Here is a 22,110-nt window from a genome sequence, read left to right as displayed (position 1 = left end):
ATAACACGAATTTTGAGTGCATAACGTAACACCTGCCTTGACGGCCTTATTTCACGGTGTTCTTTTTTATCCACTGGGTAGACTTGACAACGGTCTACCATCGCCCCCGAATCCTTCAGTGAAGAACTCGGGTGGCAATTTTTGTACATGGATGTGCCGTTCCATGTGTAGGCACTTTGCTGAAGTACTCAAGCTATCTAATCTCTTGAAGAGGAGACCAATCCCAACATCAGGTGAAATCAATCTTCCGGTTATACCGGAAGATGACCATCCTTATGATGCCATGAAAGATTGCATTATTTAAAATGCAATCCCCTTTATCTAATGACCCATTCCAATGCATTCCTTAACCTCTTTAAGCCCGCCCAACAACACTACTGAGATGGCTCTGTTGTTTCTGCACCATCACCTAGAGACATTTTTGATAGTTCGAAATACCCAACAAAATGGATCAGGATCCCTCTTTTATGAACCGATGAATGTGACAATGGAAATAGGAATTTCCAACGTCAATAAATTCCAATAATTGCCCCGACAAATAGTTGCGTAGCTTGTATCAATATATCCTGTTGAGATCGCAACAACACCTAAGAACTTCCTCAAAGCTTACAAAGGCATACTAAAAAATTTGAGGGATTTAAATTTCATAATCCAAATGTATACAATAAAGGATTTTATATTTATTAATTACTTTAAGTTACTTTATAAATGGCGCCAGCTAGAACTATCTAACATTTCATTGCTCTGGATAAATCTGAGCATATTTTGCACAAAATAGTATAAAGTGCGTGTCTATGTAATTCCAACACCCACACATTTTCCCAGGCCTTATGTAAGTTACAAGAACATCACTGACAGCAGCACCAGATTATTTTTCTTTAAACTTGTTGTTGATTTACTTTTACTTATTGGCAATCTGCACACAAACACCCAGACAATGTCCATAGAGTTACACAATCATGTAGGTAACTGAGATTTAATCTTAAATCCCAATGCATTTTTACCATTATGGAATTGTGTCTATTCTTAGAAAAGGAATACAAGTTTTAATACATTAATTTAAGAGCTTGAAGTGAAATAAAATTGAAAGTTATATAATTTTGTATGTACATCGTTAAGTGTAGAACAGGCTGTTGCAAAAGTTTGTAAGCAATAATCTTTTGTCTGTTACTTGAAGGATTTAAAAATGTAGAATTATTTTCTCTTTTTACATTAATTAAATTTTATTGTTTGTTCACAAACGTATGTTGTACATTGTATATTATAAATATAATTTTAACTGCAAAGTATACATTTACAACATTAAAAATATATATATTTTTGAGAACAAAAAGCTTAAGCCGAAACGAAACATGTAGTGTTGAAACACTTTGATATACAACATCAGATGGCAACATGCATTCAATATTAAATACAATAAAGGGCATAAACATTATTCCAATAGACTTGATGACAATTTAAGATTAGCACTTTACAAAACAATTTTCTCCCCCAAAAACGTTGGATTTCTCTTGTAATTATATCGCATTACGAATCCAATGAACTACGAAAATAAAACGGAATAAGCATAATTTATGTTCATATGCTAATGGTTTTGTTGTTAAATGTTTAGTCAGTATGAATATATATTAAATGGTCTAAAGACATGATCATCATCATCGTCGTTGTCATCGTCATTATCATGGGTTTTGATTGTACAAACAATGCGAAAAGTACAAAACGCATAATTGAATTCGTTGCAGTTGTTGTTGCAGGAGTTACATGTTGCCAGATTAAAGGAATCTGACACAAAATGGTTTTAAAAAATGAAAATATTTTTGTCGTTACAAGGACACTTATAGTCCATGCGTACTACCTCGCACTTTCATACTGGCGTTATTCTCTACTGTGAACTATCATGGAAACCCAACAACAATGCAAGATCGTCGAAATCCGTAAAGAACCAAATAGTGTATTAAACCTGAACATGTAACTCCTGCTTAAAAATATCAGGAAAATTTCGATTATAATTAAAAGTATTTCCTCCAGGAAACTTTGTCACTGCAAATTTGGTATAATACGAACAAAAAGAGGGTTCAATTAACTATCTTCTATGTCAATGTCCAGTATTACACAGTGTTTATACCCTACACCACTTTAGTGGGGAGGGTATATTGGGTTTGTGCTGATGTTTGTAACATACAAAAATATTCGTCCTATACCCACCTTAAAGTATACCAATCGGCTTAGAATCATTTTCTGAGTCGATTAAGCTATGTCCGTCCGTCCGTCCGTCTGGCCGGCTGGCTGTCCATGTAAACCTTGTGCGCAAGGTACAGGCCGCAAGATAATTGGATGAAATTTGGCACACACGCTTCTCTTGGCCCAAGGACGAAGCCTATTGAAAATGGTTAAAATCGGTCCATTATTTCGACTAGCCTCCATACAACCGTACCCCCCAAATAGGGCTTATAATTAATTTAAATGATCTATTATGTTAACAAAAGTCGACAAAACTTAGTTTTATAGAACTTTAAAAGATACTATCGATTTTTGTAATGATCGGGCTTCATTTGACCCTATCCCCCATACAAACTCCCCTTCAGAAAATGACTTAAAGGTCAAAATTCACTTACAAACACTAATAACACTTTTAAATTCTGCATAAATAATATTGAAGAAGACTTAACTCCCCCTACCAACATTTTTAAGGATAGGGCCATATTTTGCCCTACTCCCCTTTGAGCCCTCTTAAAAAAATCTCTTTTTTTTGCAAAAAAAAAGTAAAAATATTCCGAAATAAAGTTAAAAAAACAAACCAAATGCTTTATTTTTTTAAATAATCCCCATTTTTAACATACATACTGACTGGTGTAGGGTATCATATGGTCGGTTACGCCCGACTATACATTCATACTTGTTTTAAATTATATACGCCTGCTATCAAATTGACACCAAAGTATTTATAATTTTTCAATAACATCTGTTTATACATATGTATGTACGTAGAAAAGCACTATGTTATCTTATTGCCTTCAACAAATATATTAAGCTCACTATTGGTAACGGATTGTACAAATTTCGATACTCTGCTATAAATTTTCCCCCAGTGTATTCCAATCGCTTATATTTTTTCCTAATTTCTATGCCTCCTATATTAACGAAAAGTCCGTGCTTTCACGGAATGTTTAAATTGGATTGAATTTAATATGACAATAACAAATAATTTTAAATGAAAAACGACTCCTGAAGTAATAAGTTTTGCATATTTAAATATGGGTACTAGACCACCCGGAGATAATCGGCAATTAAATTGCGAATGTACTTGGTATAAACGGAATGAAAATTGGGAAAGTTAGCTTAATCATTGTAAAACCATTCAATGTAACATGGACAAGAGAATCGTCAACGTCCCATTGGAATAACGAAACTGTACGAAAGGCATCTAAAATCCTATGCGGCTACCCCAGCTAGAGCTGTGCGAAAAGTCAGAGTAATAAATGAACCGATAAACATGACCAGATAAAATTTATAAACGTCTTTCTTTCAGTAGATCAGAAATGTAACATCGCCTTTGAGCGTGAAACAAATATATGTTAAAGTAAGGGAATTTTTGAAATTATTTATTTTAAATACAACAAAAAAACATTCCATTCTGGCAACTTTCTGTCCATATGTATGAACAGACATTCAGTCAGATGCATAAATCTTTTGTTAAACAACATGCAAATTGACTTTTAATGGACCGCATAAAGTTAAAGTTATGTTCTCATTTAATAAGAATACAAAAAAAAAGAACAAAATGAATAAAATAAAAAAACAGGAGCATCTGCTCCTCATGTTGGAATATTTTTCATTTATCCATAAATCTCGGTGTATTTAAATACAATAATGTTCAAGTAAAGGTGTATTTTGTTTAGTTTGCCAATTAATGAACAAATTCAAATGTTAAAGTTCGTTAACATTAAGAATAATTTATTTTTGTTTTATATTGTTTTCAAAGGATTCCACTAACTTTAAATCAAATTTCCAGTTTTCATTAGAAAATGTTGCATACTTCCTACTGTTCCATTGTAACTCTAAATTAAACACTTTAAATATTTTAATTTTTTAAACTCATTGCTAATTGACAGCAAAAAATTAAACAAAAAAGGGCAAAAAGAAAATAGTATAGTTTTTGTTCATACTTTGGCTATGAGGACAGCAACAGCAGCAGAACAAAAGATTTTTTTTTGCAACAATACTTATGTTAAGCGTAACAAATTGTAGGTAAACACTTAAAGTGTTTAACATTTAAAAAGTTAATTGGCCAAGACATAAAAACGGCAACACTTTTTTTCGCCATTGTATGTTGCATGCGCACAGTGAAATTTACAATGGATTTCGTCACAGTGGCGTCTAGTCTAAATTGACGTCATCGTTTGGACGGCGGCAATAAGGTTTAAATTAATAAGTTGTAAACATAGTGCATCAACCAACAATCGATGAGTGTGAGTGCAACTTTAGTTGTGTGTAATTTTGTTTCCTTTGATTTGTATACACGCAACAATAGTTGTGACCATAACACCAGATCTATAACCTAAAAACATATACAGATACTTTAACTCAAGTAATATAAGTAAATACTCACACATACGAGGGTTACTATTTATATATGTAGTAAGAACAATTTAACAAATCACACAAAAAGGAGACCAGAAATCTCCTCAAAATGAGGAAGTCTGAATTAAGTATGATGGTACATTTTCTGAGTGAACACACATCTACGCAAATTTATACGTACTGATTCGGACGAATGAAAAAGCATATGGAGAGGACAATGAAACTCTGTAGCACTTTCTTTGCTACAGTCAGACATTCGCCGAAGTTAGATCCATGTATCTTGGTAGTGATTTTATTCCTGAAATAACATTATCCAATCATCATCTTCCAATCAGTGAAAGTCAGACTCATTGGAAGATTCTTAGGAATTAAGTGTTTCTAAGCATTAAAAATAATAATTTTAGAGAACATAACAGAACAGAGAACACAACAGGCCCCATAGTGGCCTAGGTGTATTTCTTCAGATATCTACCTAACTATTTTATCGTTTAGACTATAGAATGGTCTCTGGCTTAAAATTATCAGCAAGCCCAATGTTAGTATTGTAGTGAGGTATTCTAAGTGGACTCACATGATTACGGGCATAACTATACAAAATTGGACGTGTAGATTCAGAAGAATATTGTACGAAGCACTGTCTTTGTCATTGTCAGTGTTTAGTCGAAATTATATTCAAATATCTTGGGAGTTTTATTATACCGGATATAACATTCCTTACGAAAACCTATTAGACGTTTTTAGGAATTATGTATGTATAGGAAACTGCGTTTTTATATGTCGGATGATAATACCTACATATATCACTATACTAATAAAGTTCTTGTTTTTACAACATTTTCCATGAAAAGGAGCGAACAGCAGTCTTAAAAGTGGCCTAATTATACCTTCTCATATTTGATGTTTAAAATCATCATAAACTAATCTAATAATTCCTCTCAATATATCAACTGCGACCATTTTCATTAGCCATGTCTCTAAATAGAAATAGTGCCTCTCGTATGTAGCAAAATAAAAAGGCCTGGCAAAATTTTAACACACACTTACATTTTCACTGCAAAAACACATTAGTCGCGCAGATCGACAGTTGAACAGCCAGCCAGCTAGCTAGCCAGCCTTACAGTCACTTAATCTAAAGCAGAACTAACATGAAAAATACTCATCCTTGCTTTTATTTTTTTTTTTTTGCAAATGTATGTTTGTCTGGGATTTTTTTATTTTTTTAGGTTTTTGGGTGCGACCAATTGGCAGTTTAAATATTAATGTAGAAAAAAATTAAAACTGAAAAAAGTAAAGTTAAAAAGTCTTTATAATAACAATGTAGAAAAAGGAGAAAAAGTTATACATCAGGATAACATTTGTAATAATGAATTTATAGACGAAGAAGGGTGCAGCTAAGAGGATTATCCTTTTTGTAGTATAAAAAATTGGGGAATTAATTAAATCCCATTAACATGAGTGATTTTTATTGGTGTTATTTTTAGCAGTTTGCAATTATAATTGGTTGTAGCAAGTAGGCAGAAAATATAAAGTACCATATTCAAGCTAGACTCTCGATTTCTTACAGATTTTATATCATGAAAATTAGTACCAAAAATCTAATCAAAGTATGTGTTGAAAATCTAATGTTTATTTCGAGGATCATATATGTATATAGACTTAGGAAATTTTACTACTTTCGGTTATATATTACCTTTAAAAAGATCCTCAAAATCAGCTAGATCGGGATAAGTATGATAGAACGTATACTAAATGCTCACAATAGATTACGGGCAAACCTACACAAAATTGTGGACGTGCGGATACAAACGAATGTAGATCATGTAGGGAGGACAATAAAACTCTTTCTTTGTCAAATCTTTGTAATTATACTACATCGCTCACGAACACAAATTGGAAAATTTTTAGGAATTACGTCTAGAAAATTGAGTTTCTGAACATTGGTTAAATTTTGTTATAATACATCAGTACCTATTCTGAAACTTTCGTATCAACAAAATGTGTTAAAAATTTATAATCATCTTTTATTGTGCTCCATTTAAAAGTTATTTAAATTACACAACCAAAAAATGGAGGACTCTTATATATCACTGACTTTTTCTCTACTAGAAAAAAATTTAAAGAGGCTTGAGTTATTTATGGATAAAAAACTACAGATATAAATATAACGCGTGTTATACGGGATAGTTCAGTTAAGGAAAATCCGATTTTGGCTGGTAATGCGGTTACGGTTACCGGACCAGATAGGTCAATTCAAAGATCTCTACAATATAAAATACAATATTCAAATGTCTCCTCTAACGTTTACGTAGGTAACATTAAATTGTCGACTGGCTTCGAAAGGTATAGTAATTTGATCACTGTAGCCGTTTTATTTTACTTTGGGTAAAATATCATTTTAGTACCGTTCTCGGGTAGTAAGACATTATTGGAAATTGCTATATGTAAACGAGATCTATACCCTAGGTAAACGCGTGAGGGTACTATTTAAAATTATTTTTACTACTGTACTTTTGAATGTAGATATTTTGAGTAACTAGTTGAAGAGCTAGTAATGTAACAGACTCCCAATAATTTATTCTGTCTGCCTTTTTATCGATTAACTCAATCGATCACGTAGGAAAAGCCAAAATTATTATACACTGTTGCCAGATCAGGCAAAGATTGTAAGAAAGCCTTAGAATTTCATTGCCAAACAATAAATTTATCTGCCAACAAATATTGTCAGTGTTAACTGATTCTTGATTAAGTACTTACATATATTTATTTCCCCAATTACATAACACTGACAATATTTGTTGGCAGTGTTAACTGACAAAAGTTGTCAAATCTTATTTTCACACAGGGAAGCTTTTAATTTTTGCGTGGGAGAGAAAAAGAAAGAAATTTAAAAGTTTCATTGCGTGAACCGCCACTCAGAAGCAAAAAATTATCTTGCAATGTGTTGCAAATTGTAAGTTCACACGGTTGTTAAACATTTTCTGAACATTTTTCTGCCTACATTGGCAGATCTGACAACTATGTATACGTAACTTTAGTATTTTGGGTCAGTTGCTCGGGATAACCCTATGTGGTAGGTGTAATAGACAGTTCAGGACTGGCCCCCCGAACTGCAGGTAAGTTACTTTATTAACACATACATATAGATATTTCTTCAATTACATAAAGCAGCGACAATAATTATACCCTACACCACTTTAGTGGGGAGGGTATATTAGGTTTGTGCTGATGTTTGTAACGCACAATAATATTGGTCCTATACCCACCTTAAAGTGTACCAATCGGCTCAGAATCATTTTCTGAGTCGATTTAGCTATGCCCGTCCGTCTGTCCGTCCATGTAAACCGTGTAATCAAACTACAGGCCGAAATTTTGAAGATAATTGAATTAAATTTGGTTCATGACCTTCTATTATACCGTAGACGAAGCCTATTGAAAATAATTAACATCGGTCCATTATTTCACCTAGCCCCCATACAACTGAACCCCCGAATAGAGCTTGTAAACTTTGTAATCAAACTACATTTCGCAATTTTGGAGATAATTTAATGAAATTTGGCACACGATCTTTTATGGTACTGTAGACGAAGCCAATTGAAAATAGTAAACATTGGTCCATTATTTCACCATAGAACTGAACTCGCCAAATAGGTCTTTTAAGTTCATAATTATGTATAATATACTCATATCTCGACAAAAAGCTGCAAAACCAAGTTCTATACTATTCTTGATGAACGTGATTAACTTTATAATTATAGGGCCTCATTGGACCCTAGCCCCTCTAAAAAACCCCCATCAAAATTTTACATAAATATCCACTGTTTTATTAAATAGTAAATAGCTTTAGTATATCTGAGGCAAGGTACAATTCAACTTAAATGCTTTATTATGAAAACTAAATCACATTTTATTCGTATACAGGTGTACTTTTTATATTTTTTGATATAGATTCTAAATATTAGTACAATGTGAACTAAAGGTATCTACATAGTACCAAATATTTAAAGGTTTAGTTTGAATTACCGAAAATCATGATATTGGTGAGTATTAGATTAGAAATTACATATTATTAAAACTTTAGAAACTTAAACAAAAAGAACTGCTTTAAAATTTAATTTTCACTTTCATCTTCCTTTCTGGAAGATTGATTAAATTGATTTTAGTTTACTAAAATCAATTTAATTTAGGAGCGGTTGATAAACAAGAAAGACTTTTAATTTATATTAGGACTGTTTAAATATCTCTTTTTTGTAAGTTATAACATGAAAAAGAAATGAAAATCAATTGTTACCTTAAGCTGAAAAATCACTTTCTTATGTATATAGACATCAGACATTTCATTAAAATGCAGCACAAAAGCAATAATTTAATTATGAATATTAAGAATATAATGTTTCATGTTGCAGACTGACAACTTTAGCACATACAAACAAACATAAATATTTTCTAGAAAAAAAATAAATATTTTATTTTCTTTTTGATCAGTTCTTCTTTTTTGTTGTTTTAAAGAACTGTGATCTTGAAAAATAAAAATAAAGTCTAGCGACACCAAATTCACATGTGTAGCAGTATATCGCCCACACATTTATTAAAATGCGCCCACAAGCTATTAAAAATTATATCTATGAATATTTGTATGTATGTATATTTTATAGATACTTTATTTAATATTAAAAAATATAATAGATACAAACATACATATTTAGATGTCTAGCCACAATGATGATGGTGTGAAATAAAATGCAGAGATATGTATGTATCAGATTGTATACGAAAATATTTAAAAATTCAGTATTTCCAAAAAAATCAAAAAATCTGGTATTTAAATGTCCAAAAATATTTGTGCGTAAACCTACGCCAAGCTGTAAATGAAACAAAGTATACAGTTTAAGATAAAAGTTAAGGAATATCGACATAGTAAGATATTAGAATTAGATATGAAAGAAAGATTTTAAATGAAACATGAAATTTCCAAATGCTGTTCAATAGATCAACAGTTCACCTAATAAGACCCAGCGAAATGCTCCACAAATATCTATAAGTAATTAAAAATGTCTTTAAATTTGACACATTTCCTATAGTTTAAAAAAAATATAAATCTTGAATATTTCTGTACAGATTTCTTCGGTGCTGAATTATGTACCCAGAATGCCTCGAATTCGTAGTTTTAGTTGAGATATTAAATATGTATGAAAACTTTTATCATCCACTGTTTAATCATTTGTGGATTAGGGCTATAACTTTAAAAATTTTTGGAAATATAAATCTGGACTGCACTTAGATCGAAGATGGTCATAGATCTACATTGAAAACTCAGATATATTACCCTCTTCTAGAGGGTAATATTCAAAAAATAAGAGTATTTCGTAGGGAAATTTTGACTTAATGTTCAATAGACCAAGGATAAAAAAGTCGTTAAATCTCGTTAATGTTAGCCTAAGACTCTATCAGGCTATATAAAACTGTAGATATTTAAGTAAAATTTTGATGGGAGCTTTAAGTTCATTAGGGTCATCAAGACTAGTACAGAACTTGGTTTTGCAGCTTTTGTCGAGATACGAGTATATTAAACAAGATTATAAACTTAAAACCCCTATTTGGCGGGTTCAGTTCTATGGGGCCTAGGTGAAATAATGGACCGATGTTAACTATTTTCAATAGACTTTGTCTACAGTACCATAAAATATCATGTACCAAATTTAGATGAATTATCTCTAAAATTGCGACCTGTAGTTGATTACAAGTTTTACAAGCACTATTCGGGGGTTCAGTTGTATGGGGGCTAGGTGAAATTATAAACCGATGTTAATCATTTTCAATAGGGTTCGTCCCTGGGACAATAGAAGATCATGTACCAAATTTCATTCAATTATCTTCAAAATTGCGGCTTGCAGTTTGATTACAAGGTTTACATGGACTGACGGACATAACTAAATGGACTCAGAAAATGATTTTCAGTCGATTGGTATACTTTAAGGTGGGTATAGGACCCACTAAAGTGGTGTAGGGTATAAAAACACAGTGTCAGAAAATTAAGCAATATATTGCCAAAATCGTCAGAATTTACTTATTTTCATCTGACTATGAATTTAGATGACAACGTCTGGCAAATTTTAAGTAAAAAAAAACAAAGTGTAGTCACACAAATTTCAAATGTTTGACAATTTTGTTAAAAAGTGTCAGATTGACAAATGATAAGACACGATTGCAAAGCTATGTATACACGGTTGTCAGATCATACCATGTTGCCAATAGAAAATATTATCTGTTTACAATATTGTTTACAATATTGAAAGATGTCTGACTATATATTAACTTACAATATTCAGGTAATATTTTTTCTGACAACGTTGCAAGACAAAAATTGTAAGTTCACACGGTTGTTCGACATTTTCTGTAAATTTTTCTGACAATCTTGTTAGATCTGACAACCGTGTAGTAATAGCTTAAGGTGTATTTTTGCATAATTAAGTATATATTGGTTATCGCCTTAATAAACAAATAAAGATAAATATTTATACATATTCGTATGCCTGTATGTGTATGTTTCATGTATTTATGTGTAAAACACACAAAGCTTGCAAACATTAAAAGCAATAATAAATTAATTAATTTGTCGCTTTAAAATAAATATATTTTATGCAAAAAACATTTACGATGACATTAATTATCACATCGTACATAAAATTCTGTCAACAAAATGTAAATAGTCATTCGATATCGGGTCTTTGTGTGATTGCATATTGTGTGTATCACACACCACAACAAAATAATTAAATTTTGTTAACGCCTAAAATTAAAACTGAATATAAGCATTTATTTTCAACAGTTATGGGTACTATTCGTATAATATGTATGTGAGCATGGACAGAATGTATTGGTGCTGCCTCACACACCTTTTCAAATTATACCCATCATTGATTTAAATATTTGCTTATCGCTCTAAATGTTTCTAAAATTAAAATTTATTTTGCAACAACACTGATTGGCTTTCTAACATTATTCTAATACCGCTTAAATTAATTTTAAATTTATGTTTAAATTATCCTTTTCTATTGCCTTCGATAATAAACAAATATCCCTTAGCCTACTTTCAAAACCCCATAGTATATTTTTTTGTTTTTACATACTTAATTAGTCTATTAAATCTGCTATACATTTAGAAAGAGTTATTGACTGATTGGCTATATGCAACTAAATTTGAAACCACACACATTGCAGCAAACGGCCAGTTCTGTGGTGCTAATTATGTTACAGAGTTAATAAAACAATTTATGACTTAAAACAATAAATAGTATTGCAAATCAGAAACATAATAAAAAAAGAACCATAGTTTTGTTAATATTTGTTGATATTAAAAAATAAAAATAGACATTTTCTGTTGAACTGGTTTAATGAACTCGTGGACTTACTCCTCGATAGCGAAGAGTTCATATGAATATTTTTCAACTGTTTACAAAATACATGATTTCATATTAAACAATTGAAAATGTAATGTTCTGGTTGCAACGAATCTTTTGAACACTTTAACTGAAGTTGAAATCGGCTAAACTGAATTAATTACTAAATTTATATATAAAATATAAACCAGACGTTTCTAGTCTGAATTATAGGGATCGCACCGTTTAATTCGTTTCTTCATCTTATAGTAATCTTCTATGCTGATCGAACATCAAGTCACCAGTTTTTGCTAAATCACCATTAATATAATTGTCCCTCCATAATTTTTTAGAATATCCCAGAATAATCTTTACATACCCGGTAAGTAGGCAAGTAATGTTGGAGAAAAGTGTAAGTAGTTACTTTTTGGGTGAATAACTACTTGTTTTTTACTACTTTTTTTGTTCGACGATGACAAAAAAAACAACTGGTTACAAATCGGGTTTTCCGGATTTAAAAATGGTTTTACAGTTATTTTAATATTTTATAAATGCCCCATTAAAATGTTATTTTATCATTCTATCCAGAATGGTTTCTACACATATGTAAATATCAAAATTTCTAGAAAAAAATTCCAAAATCGAATAGGTTTAGAAATACGTTCGACATACGTAATAGAAAATTGGCTACAAATTCTATTAAAAAAAAAGAAAAAAAAATAATAATTAATGTTATTGATAACGACAACTCATTACCAAGTAATATATGAAATAACTCCATTTTCTACAATACTCATTACCAAAATTTTACTGGGTATAACATCTTTAGACCAGGAATCCAAAAGTAAAATATGTCTGCAAAACGATGATGATTTGGGGTTTTTTTTTTGCACTATATCTATCGTTTCAATGCTAGAAAGAAAGTATTCTCATTGTATTGTTCATATTTTCTGCAGTGGAGAGCTTTTCAAGCGGTTCGATGTAATTATCGGTGCTGTTAAAGTTTTCGAAGCACCTTGATGCTATGTGTCGTTGTTGCTTCGTTGGTCATGCTTTCCTCAGGTTTCGCCTGAAAGCATTTTGAGGTTTTATTGTCACTCTTTTGTTATTATATTCAGCTTTATTCCCCATATGGCTTTCAAAAGCTCATAGTAGTTGTCGATTTGCACACGTCTTTTTGTTCTGACGTCTTCTAGAGTTCCTCTTTCCATGCGTCTTATATAAATGTTACCATTTGATTTCTTGTGGTGACTTTCGGAGATATCGCATTGTACTTGTGTAAAACTATTATTGTGGAAAACTGAAAACTTCATAAACTTATCCCTTATTGTTCCGATTTTTCATGTCATGTGTGCCAATATTTCAGTTTAGCACATAAACATCTGGATCAGTACTAGACAATTGTGACGAATTTATCAATTATTAGAAGGAGTTAATTTGTACTTAATTTGTAACATTCCTAGAATACAGAATCCATTAAAAAATTTGGGGACCTAATCCTCGCAGTCTACTAGGTTTTATCAGAGAAACTAGAAATTTCTTCGACTCGAATTTTTAGGGAAATTCGTATTCTCTTACAAATCCTCCAAAAGTGAATTAATTCAGCAAATCTTCCATGTGGAATCCATTGAAGAAATCAGCCTGTCTGTATTGACTATTCCTCTCTCCATTTTGTTCTTTCTATTTTTGGGTCTTCACACTATATGAAAAGAATCATCTTATGGTCTCCAAGTAGACTTGCACCGTTGAATGGTGTGTGTATAGCCATTCTTAACCTAACATAACTAAAGTGTCCTTATGTCCGTACCGGTTTTACAGTGGCGAAAGAAGTCTTTGGTTTTAATATTCTATCTTATTTTTGTCTTTAGTAGTTTCCTTTAATAAAGGGTTTTAGATACTTAAGAGGGTTATTGGGCCACAGAATTAAATGATGATAATATAATACTATCATGTATATACGTTTTTAATTCTGACGTCAGCTTTTGGGCGCATTTAATATGATGCTGGTGTCTAGTGTGATTCTCTTACTCAATCTGTTAGTGTAACTATCCGGATCCTGTGACTACCACACTCTAAAAATATGATAAAAGTTGAAACCCTGGAACCATACTTTTTTAATAGATTGAGCCAAATCGGAATGTAACCTAGGATTTGAGATATGAGGTATCGTGTTCTAAAGTTTTACAGATTAAGAAAGATGATACATATATCAGATTTTAAGCTTTTATTTTAATGTTGACAGAATGTACTTTTAGATGGCATACAACATTTTATATATAAAGTTGCCTTGGCGTTTCCAGGTGTGATGGAAAAATTTTGATGCCAGATTCCGATTCAACACAGCTCAAGTGTTGCAGGATAAAAAATAAGATATTTTTTGTACAAAAATCATTTGACATGTCAGAATATCTACAGGTTAAGCGGTGCCGGAGGTTGAGACAACGGATCTAAAAGTAAGTAATTTTTCCATTAAAATTTTTAATTAAATGAAATATTTCTTTCTGACCATCTAAACTTATATTACATTAAGCTATAAATACTAAACTGCCTTTTAATTGTAGATTATATATAACTGCCTTTTAAAAGTACGATTACATAGATTTAAGCCAATTAGTGGAGCTTTTTGTTTAATATTTACAGTTAAATGGTACAACTATTTGCCTCTGACTAATAATACTCTTTAGCCACATTCGTTGTAATGTGATGAGTAGCATGAACATATTAAAATTAAACATAAACAGTCGTTGCCACACTTACCACATATGATGCATTCATTGCTGCCTACCACCGACATCACCACCACAGCCACCACCAACAATAACAAAAAACACAGAAGTCCACAACAGCAGCAACAAGAAGAGCAACGAGCAACAGTTCTTCATTGCATTCGATGTTTTTTGTTTATTTTGAATAATTATGATTTTAGTGTTGATGGGGATCATTAAACGCTGGAGTGCGTGCGTATAGGAATAAAAAGATACAAAAGCATCCAACCACGTAGAATGGAAATGTACTTATTTGTATGTATGTTGTAAATGTTTGTAAACAAATCGTTAAAAAACAGTTTTAATTTTTTATTATTGGTTTTTTAGATAATTTTTTTTTATTTGTTTGTTTTGATTTTGTTCTGTTTTAAGTTTTTTTTTTTTTTTTTAATTTGAACCATCGTATGTATTTATTAGTAGCTTTATAGTTGTATACAAATATAGATATGATCATAAAAATTATAAATTCATTCTTAATTTTCCATTCTATTAACTAACAGACAAAAAAAAATAGAAACAAGATCAGTTTATGAATGTCCATAAAAAGAATAAGAAGCCGTTTCGAATTTGTTGTAGGCTGAAACGTGTTGCCATAATTGTTGAAGTAACAAAAGAAAATAAGAAGTTGTTTAATAGACAACAGTATCACTTGTAGTATAGTAACCAAATAATAATTATTATTTTTTGTGCAGTTATATCATTTAATTCATCAATCAAGAAAAAATTTTGGTACTTTGTTTTCAATTATCTAATCTAAGTTTACAGATTTGATTAAATTTTTAATTGAATCAATTAATTTTTTATTACATAAAACAATTTTTTCCTGAAATCTATTTCAATTATATATCATGTTCATTATGTTTATAATTATACCCTACACCACTATAGTGGGGAGGTTATTATACGCTTGTGTTGACGTTTGTAACAAACAAAAATATTGGTCCTATACCCACTTTAAAGTATACCGATTGATTCAGAATCATTTTTGAGTCGATAAAGACATGTCCGCCCGTCTGTCCGGCTTGCTGTCCATGTAAACCTTGTGCGCAAGGTACAGGCAATTTTCTAGATAATTTGATGAAATTTGGACCAAGCATGTTTTTTGGCACAGGGACGAAGCCTACTGAAAATGGTTGAAATCGGTCCATTATTTCATCTAGTCCCCATATAACCGTACCTCCCGATTTGGACTTTTTATGGCATAATTACGTCAAATATTCTATAATCTTTCTAAAAATTGGAACAACTAAGTTTTATATAAGTATAAATGACGCTGCAGATTTTCGTAATGATCGGCTCTAATTTGACCCTAGCCCCCATACAAACCCCCTTCAAAAATGTTTTAAACGTCTAAATTGTAACCATTTGTATTGCAGTGAAACTCACCTTTTCTCGACCATAGGACATTATCTGTTGAAATGGGAAGCAACTGATATCGTAAAACGGAGTATTGTAATGCTCATTATTGGAGGTGTTTTATACAAATTTTTATTAGCAAAATGCCAGCGCTACTGATGGTTACCTTTTGTACATTTACGCATCCTCATAGAGGCATCTAGGCCTAGGGCAGCGACTGTTAATGCACGGATGAACGAATATTTGCCAGGTCTCAAGGAATACTCTTCTAAGTGGAAACTTCCCTTAAATAAAAATAAGTCGGTTACTGTCTTTATTAAGGGCCGATGTGTACCTGTATCCGAACAGTAGATCCTTAAGAAATGGGAATAAGTAGCTTTCTGTATCGGACATGAAGAAATATAGAATTTGACTAAAATATTATACTGTAGCATACTAAGCGATATAAGTATGGAATGGGTCTATATAGGCGAATAGGATTGCTTCTCTATCAACACATAATCCGTCCTCTTATGTCCTTTATATTTCTTGTGAGGTTCTCAACTGCTTACGATAGATTGATACATACCTCCCTGTAGCTGCATCTCCTCCAAGCTTTTACTATATTATCATGTAGGAATAATTATTGGTTCAACTGTTGTTTTATACTATTTAAATTTATTACGAATTAATATTGTTCTTCTATTTTGCATAATTTTTACAAATTTGGTAATTTTTTATAAACTGCTTTTATGTATTATAACCAGGGAAACCAAAATATGCAAATGCATGTTTTTTGTGGTGCGTCGTATGGACTCATGGATAAGATATTTCAGACCAATTTAAGAATTTTGGCATCAGACCAATTTAAGAATTTTGTCATCGATTTGTTAGAGCATATTTTTGCATATTTTACCCATAAGAGCATAATTTTGCATGATTTGACTTTTTTAGCATATTTAAGGCATATTTTTCGTGTTTTTAGAGCATATTTTACTCTTTTAGTGCATATTTTGATGTTTTCGCTTTTTTTTTGTTTTTGTACATTTTCAAAACTTTATTTAAAAAAAATAAAATTTAATTTTTTATTTTTAATTTTTCAGCCTATTTTACAATTTTGAAAAAAAATTCGTTTGTAGAACTTAAAAACTGCAAAAAATACATTACTCTCACGAAAACCAATGTTATAGTTTTTTGTTCAATAAAGCATTACATTTTAAATCAGACATAAAACCTATTACTTTTGATTTCATGAGACTAATCCATTTTTATAGCTTAAAAAACTAATTATTGGAATTTATGACAACACCGATTAAAATGTCAGTTTAGAAGCTATGAATACAATTGGTAGAAATGTGTCAAACTTTGTCGTTTGAAATATGTTTTTTGGGGTCAAAATGGTTTCATGTTATTTATTGGTTATCTGAACGTAAAACGGAATTATATTAAACTAGTTCTTCAAACTATGAGATGAATCAATTATAAAAAATCTTGTAGGATGAAATATGACACTAAACATTTATTATTTCATTACAATTTCTGTCTTTTTGAGATTTTCAATGTTAAAAAATAATGAAAAATTTTATTTTTAGAGCATATTTTTTAAATTTTAAGAGTATATTTTGAGTTTTTTACGGCATATTTAAAGCGCTTAAAACACTTTTTTTAGAGCATGTTTTCGGTTTCCCTGATTATAACCTACATCAATGTTAATAAAAATTGTACTGTAAAAAATTAACATTTTATTTCCTATAATACATTATTATATAAGTTTAAAGAGTAGAGTTTCCTAATTTTATATTTACACTTTGCGAAGTGCATTTTTGGATAGAGTAAACTTGAAATATCTATTCTGATAATTAACTAATTTCAGAGTTTGAACCTTTTATTGTTTTCCAAATCACACAACTTTGGATCGAATAGAAGTTTGGTGATTCGATAAAAACTTGAAATGTTTGGCGGTTGAGTGCAATCAAATATTGTTCAAGCTTAAGATAATTTTATTGATTGATTTATTGATTTTTACAATATCATAAATAAAACTACAAAATCAATTTCTTTTAGATTTTGTGCTAAAATTAAAATAAAGTCATAGAGCGTATATAAGATTAATTGGTATTGTCTAGAAACAGCCATAAAATTTACACGTGTTTTCTTAATTTAATGTCTTAATATTTATTTAAGGAGTGTTCCGCTATTTGTTAATTTGACCAAAATTTAAAACTTAAAGAAAAGAAAGAGGTCTATAAATAAATAAAAAATAAATAAATTTCAAATATTGATTTTATAGTTAGCTTTAAAGTTAGATGTAGAGACACAGAAACTATTTTAGCTCTAAAAACAAATTAAAATGACTTAAATCAGTAACTCCATTTTTGATATTATGATCAAAATATTTCCTCCTTTCAAAAGTTTGAATGTTTTAAAATGACAAAGAAATATATTATTTATGTGTTCTAAAATTAACTGAAAACATCATGCCGTCAAATTAATTTATAAGTGTTTTGAAGAACTAAATATAAAACACCCTCTCCCTCCCATCAATAAAACGATTTGTTGACATTAAGAATTTATGTATTTCATATGATCAAAATGTATGCTGTAAAACTATTAATTATTCGTCATCATAATATTGTAAACTATTAATGCAGTTTGTCACTTTAACATAAATATCTTATGTTTAGTGGTCTTTGGAATACCGAAATTAATGTAATGCATTCTTTATTTAGACTTTATCCACACACATAAAATAAAATATATATATTTTTGTTGTCAAATTTATTTTTAAACTCTTATACATGGATTATGTGGTATTAAGAAAGTATTTAGGTCTTACTATATTGGTCATAAACCACTAAAAAATTCCCCATGGATTACTGGACTAATACGCATATTTAAATAAAACAACAATATTATGTATGCATCCTTGCCCTGGTCATAACTATTGAAACCCATCTCTTTACGAACTTTTTCTACCAACTATAGGTGATTGCATAAATTGAGTTCTTTCGATCATATCCAAATATATTTACGACTTGATTACGATTGATATTTATATGAACTCTAAAATTTGCGAAACTTAATCACTTGGATCAATAGTGGCTTGAATATAGAGTCAATTTTTCTCACAATGCTAAACTTTCGAAAAGGTCCAATCTTTAGGTGAAAGATCAGGGATTAAATTAAACTTAATCCTTAAAATTAATTGTTAGTTTTAGCGCCCAATGGAGATGGTATAAATGTGACCAAGAAATGCAAAACTGAGAAATGCAAAAGTCTAAGCTGAGAAATGTACTTTTTGAGTTTTTTATAATAATGAACTTAGAAACATATAATTAAGTATGTATAGTCAGGATTAAACGAGAACACATAAAACAGGATTTTTGGTACACCATCAAAAACCACCATGTATTTTAAATAAAATTAAATATATTTTAAAATACACAAAATCCACAAATTTGTTTTCAATAAATAATATTTCAGTTGCAAATACCAATAATTTCAAACCACATTATCGAATAAATAACAAAAATATTTATGTACACCATATATTCAGTTATAGTAACCGAATTTTTCAATAATTACAATCGAATTTTGGTATAGTTGTGAGAACCGACTGAATTCGATTGGAAACAAATTCGGTTATCACAACGAATCTGTTTTCTCTGTGTACTTATGTCAAATTTCATCGCTATACTTGTATTTTTTTAACGAGTAATGAGCGTTAAAGTCATTTTCTGAAGGGGACGTTATATGGGGGGTAGGGTCAATTATGAACTGATATACATAAAATTTGGTTGAGAGATATTGACTTGCATGAAACTTATGTGTGTCGAATTTCATCGCTATATTCTCATTTTTAAGACAGCAATCAGCTATTTAGTCATTTTCTAAAGGGGACCTTATATGGGGGGTAGGGAATTATGGTCCTATGTCCGCCATAATGCAGAATTATTTTCCAGACGTCAAAAAACTGACCTATGCGAAATTTTGTGGTATTTGCTTAATAAACAACGATTTTGTGAATATTTGAAGCTATTTATACAACATTCCGGGGGGGTACAGTTGTATGGGGGCTATGTGAAATCGTTGACCGATTTTTCCCATTTTCAATACCAAACATTTCTGATCAATTATATATTTTGGGAAAATTTCATCTCAAAAAAAAAAAAAATATATATATATATATATATATATATATATTATATATATATTATATATATATAATATTTATATATATATATATATATATATAGATATATTTATATATATATATATATATATATATATATATATAATTTATATATATATTATTATATATATATATATATTTATATATATATATATATATATATATATATATATATATATATATTTTATATTATATATATATATATTTATATAATATATATATATATATATATATATACATATACATATACATATACATCGAAATATTGCTCTAAGACCCCATAAACTATATATATTCTGGGACCTCGTAAGATTCTAAGACGATCTAGCCATGTCCGTCTGTCTGTTGTTGGCACGATAGCGTCCACAAAATAAGAGATTTTGAGATGAAATTTTCCAAAAATATATTTCATTGATCAGAAATGTTTGGTATTGAAAATGGGAAAAATCGGTTAACGATTTCACATAGCCCCCATACAACTGTACCCCCCGGAATATTGCATAAATAGCTTCAAATATTCACAAAATCGTTGTTTATTAAGCAAATACCACAAAATTTCGCATAGGTCAGTTTTTTGACGTCTGAAAAATAATTCTGCATTATGGCGGACATAGGACCATAATCCCTACCCCCCATATAAGGTCCCCTTTAGAAAATGACTAAATAGATGATTGCTGGCTTAAAAATGAGAATATAGCGATGAAATTCGACACACATAAGTTTCATGCAAGTCAATATCTCTCAACCAAATTTTATGTATATCGGTCCATAATTGACCCTACCCCCATATAACGTCCCCTTCAGAAAATTACTTTAACGCTCATTACTCGTTAAAAAATACAAGCATAGCGATGAAATTTGATATAAGTAAGTGTCTTACCAGCCAAAAAATCTTTATGAAATTTTATGTGGATCGGTCCATAATTGACCCTACCCCACATATAAAGTCCCTCCATATAATTACTATAACGCTCATTACTAGCTTTAAAATACGACTATAGCGATGAAATTTAACAGATGTAAGTTTTATACTAGCCAAAATCTCTTTACCAAATTTCCCAGAAATAAGTTTTATACTGGACAATATTTCTCTACCAAATTTTATGTGGATCGGTCCATAGTTGACCCTACCCCCCATAAAAATTTCTTTAATGCTTAAAAGTTGGATTATAGCAATGAAATTACACAGAATTAAGATTTATACAAGTCAAAATTTACCAAATTTTATGTGGATCGGTCCATAATTGACCCTTCCTCCCATATAAGGCCCCCTTCAGAAAACGACTTTAACGTAAAAATACGAATATAGCGAAGAAATTTGACATAAGTATGTATCTTAAGAACAAAAACCTTTCACCAAATTTTATGTGGATCGGTCTATAATTGACCCTACCCCCCATATAAGGTCCCCTCCATAAAAATACTTTAATGCTAATTACTGCCTTAAAAATACGAGTATAGCGATGAAATTTCACAGAAGTAAGTTTTTCACAAGCCAAAATCTCTTTACCAAATTTTATGTAGAACAGGCCTTAATTGACCCTATCCCCAACATAAGGTCCCTATCAGAAAAATACTTTAAGGCCCATTACTGGCTTAAAAATACGAGTATAGTAATAAAATTCGACTCAATTAAGTTCCTTGCTAGTCAAAAACTCGTAACTTAATTTTATGTGGATCGAGACTTAATTGACCTACCCCCATATAATGTCCCCATCAAAAAATTAATTACTGGGCTAAAAAACGAGTAAAGCGATGAAATTTAATATAAACATGACCTGTAGGAACCAAGATCGTTCTATAAAATTTTACCGAGATGGGTCTATAATTGACGCTACCCCCATATAAGGCCCCTTCAGAA

The 22,110-nt window shown here is 30.5% G+C and overlaps 1 long non-coding RNA gene across 1 annotated transcript; it reads right to left on the bottom strand.

Moving 5' to 3' along the window:
* Nucleotides 1-14,164: 14,164 nt before the first annotated feature.
* LOC124420463 lies at nt 14,165-15,035 on the bottom strand. The gene is made up of 2 exons (XR_006941229.1): nt 14,715-15,035; nt 14,165-14,404 (listed from the first exon to the last, which is right to left on the bottom strand). It is a non-coding gene; the product is annotated as an uncharacterized LOC124420463 (long non-coding RNA).
* Between the last annotated feature and the right edge of the window lie 7,075 nt (nt 15,036-22,110).

Source organism: Lucilia cuprina, chromosome 5 (assembly GCF_022045245.1).
Source record: "Lucilia cuprina isolate Lc7/37 chromosome 5, ASM2204524v1, whole genome shotgun sequence".
Taxonomy (NCBI): domain Eukaryota; kingdom Metazoa; phylum Arthropoda; class Insecta; order Diptera; family Calliphoridae; genus Lucilia; species Lucilia cuprina.
This window is presented reverse-complemented; position numbering and strand designations above follow the sequence as displayed.